The sequence below is a fragment of the Haliotis rubra genome, unplaced genomic scaffold, assembly GCF_003918875.1.
Source record: "Haliotis rubra isolate DU_JTF1 unplaced genomic scaffold, ASM391887v1 Scf2382, whole genome shotgun sequence".
In the NCBI taxonomy this organism is placed as follows: Eukaryota; Metazoa; Mollusca; class Gastropoda; order Lepetellida; family Haliotidae; genus Haliotis; species Haliotis rubra.
In genome coordinates, this window is record NW_025766428.1 from 13729 (window position 1) to 17005 (window position 3277).

At 36.5% G+C, this 3277-nt stretch overlaps 1 long non-coding RNA gene across 1 annotated transcript; it reads right to left on the bottom strand.

Annotated features, from left to right (window-relative positions):
* Nucleotides 1-1211: 1211 nt before the first annotated feature.
* Nucleotides 1212-3070, bottom strand: LOC124278493. Its single transcript, XR_006899105.1, has 3 exons — nt 3037-3070; nt 1553-1651; nt 1212-1255 (listed from the first exon to the last, which is right to left on the bottom strand). It is a non-coding gene; the product is annotated as an uncharacterized LOC124278493 (long non-coding RNA).
* Nucleotides 3071-3277: the final 207 nt, after the last annotated feature.

Here is a 3277-nt window from a genome sequence, read left to right on the forward strand (position 1 = left end):
TGTTTACAGTAGATGATATTTTGTGACGGTATATGCGTGTATCCATATATTACAGACTATAGACCTGTGTGGTATGCTTGGTGTCCTGACATGAAGATTGTTTACAGTAGATGATATTTTTGTGATACCATATGCGTGTATCCATATATATTACAGACTATAGACCTGTGTGGTATGCTTGGTGTCCTGACATGAAGATTGTTTACAGTAGATGATATTTTGGTGACGATATAAGCATGTATCCATATATTACAGACTATAGACCTGTGTGGTATGCTTGGTGTCCTGACATGAAGATTGTTTACAGTAGATGATATTTTTGTGACGGTATATGCTTGTATCCATATATTACAGACTATAGACCTGTGTGGTATGCTTGGTGTCCTGACATGAAGATTGTTTACAGTAGATGATATTTTGGTGACGGTATAAGCATGTATCCATATATTACAGACTATAGACCTGTGTGGTATGCTTGTTGTCCTGACATGAAGATTGTTTACAGTAGATGATATTTTTGTGATACCATATGCTTGTATCCATATATTACAGACTATAGACCTGTGTGGTATGCTTGTTGTCCTGACATGAAGATTGTTTACAGTAGATGATATTTTTGTGACGGTATATGCATGTATCCATATATTACAGACTATAGACCTGTGTGGTATGCTTGGTGTCCTGACATGAAGATTGTTTACAGTAGATGATATTTTTGTGACGGTATATGCGTGTATCCATATATTACAGACTATAGACCTGTGTGGTATGCTTGGTGTCCTGACATGAAGATTGTTTACAGTAGATGATATATTTTGTGACGGATATATGCGTGTATCCATATATTACAGACTATAGACCTGTGTGGTATGCTTGGTGTCCTGACATGAAGATTGTTTACAGTAGATGATATTTTTGTGACGGTATATGCGTGTATCCATATATTACAGACTATAGACCTGTGTGGTATGCTTGTTGTCCTGACATGAAGATTGTTTACAGTAGATGATATTTTTGTGACGGTATATGCTTGTATCCATATATTACAGACTATAGACCTGTGTGGTATGCTTGGTGTCCTGACATGAAGATTGTTTACAGTAGATGATATTTTTGTGACGGTATATGCATGTATCCATATATTACAGACTATAGACCTGTGTGGTATGCTTGTTGTCCTGACATGAAGATTGTTTACAGTAGATGATATTTTGTGATACCATATGCGTGTATCCATATATTACAGACTATAGACCTGTGTGGTATGCTTGGTGTCCTGACATGAAGATTGTTTACAGTAGATGATATTTTGGTGACGATATAAGCATGTATCCATATATTACAGACTATAGACCTGTGTGGTATGCTTGGTGTCCTGACATGAAGATTGTTTACAGTAGATGATATTTTGGTGACGGTATAAGCATGTATCCATATATTACAGACTATAGACCTGTGTGGTATGCCTGTTGTCCTGACATGAAGATTGTTTACAGTAGATGATATTTTGGTGACGGTATAAGTATGTATCCATATATTACAGACTATAGACCTGTGTGGTATGCTTGGTGTCCTGACATGAAGATTGTTGACAGTAGATGATATTTATGTGATACCATATGCTTGTATCCATATATTACAGACTATAGACCTGTGTGGTATGCTTGTTGTCCTGACATGAAGATTGTTTACAGTAGATGATATTTTGGTGACGGTATAAGCATGTATCCATATATTACAGACTATAGACCTGTGTGGTATGCTTGTTGTCCTGACATGAAGATTGTTTACAGTAGATGATATTTTTGTGACGGTATAAGCATGTATCCATATATTACAGACTATAGACCTGTGTGGTATGCTTGGTGTCCTGACATGAAGATTGTTTACAGTAGATGATATTTTGGTGACGGTATATGCGTGTATCCATATATTACAGACTATAGACCTGTGTGGTATGCTTGTTGTCCTGACATGAAGATTGTTTACAGTAGATGATATTTTGGTGACGGTATATGCGTGTATCCATATATTACAGACTATAGACCTGTGTGGTATGCTTGGTGTCCTGACATGAAGATTGTTTACAGTAGATGATATTTTGGTGACGATATAAGCATGTATCCATATATTACAGACTATAGACCTGTGTGGTATGCTTGTTGTCCTGACATGAAGATTGTTTACAGTAGATGATATTTTGGTGACGGTATATGCGTGTATCCATATATTACAGACTATAGACCTGTGTGGTATGCTTGTTGTCCTGACATGAAGATTGTTTACAGTAGATGATATTTTGTGACGGTATATGCGTGTATCCATATATTACAGACTATAGACCTGTGTGGTATGCTTGGTGTCCTGACATGAAGATTGTTTACAGTAGATGATATTTTGGTGACGGTATAAGCATGTATCCATATATTACAGACTATAGACCTGTGTGGTATGCTTGGTGTCCTGACATGAAGATTGTTTACAGTAGATGATATTTTGGTGACGATATATGCGTGTATCCATATATTACAGACTATAGACCTGTGTGGTATGCTTGGTGTCCTGACATGAAGATTGTTTACAGTAGATGATATTTTGGTGACGGTATAAGCATGTATCCATATATTACAGACTATAGACCTGTGTGGTATGCTTGGTGTCCTGACATGAAGATTGTTTACAGTAGATGATATTTTGGTGACGGTATAAGCATGTATCCATATATTACAGACTATAGACCTGTGTGGTATGCTTGTTGTCCTGACATGAAGATTGTTTACAGTAGATGATATTTTTGTGACGGTATATGCATGTATCCATATATTACAGACTATAGACCTGTGTGGTATGCTTGTTGTCCTGACATGAAGATTGTTTACAGTAGATGATATTTTGTGATACCATATGCTTGTATCCATATATTACAGACTATAGACCTGTGTGGTATGCTTGTTGTCCTGACATGAAGATTGTTTACAGTAGATGATATTTTTTGTGACGCCATATGGGTGTATCCATATATTACAGACTATAGACCTGTGTGGTATGCATGATTTATTACAAGATGAGGTGTAAAATTGTTCGTCGGCAACACCAGTCTATGTAGGACACTTTCCATCTGAAATAGAAGAAAAACACATGTTTCGGGTAATGGCTTCCATTCTCAGACAATAGAGGCAGAAAATATTGTCTTGTTTGAAAGGACACAATTGCATCCTCGTGTTTGATATTGTGTTGAGGCATTTTCGATGCTTACGAACTCACGTATTTTTAACTA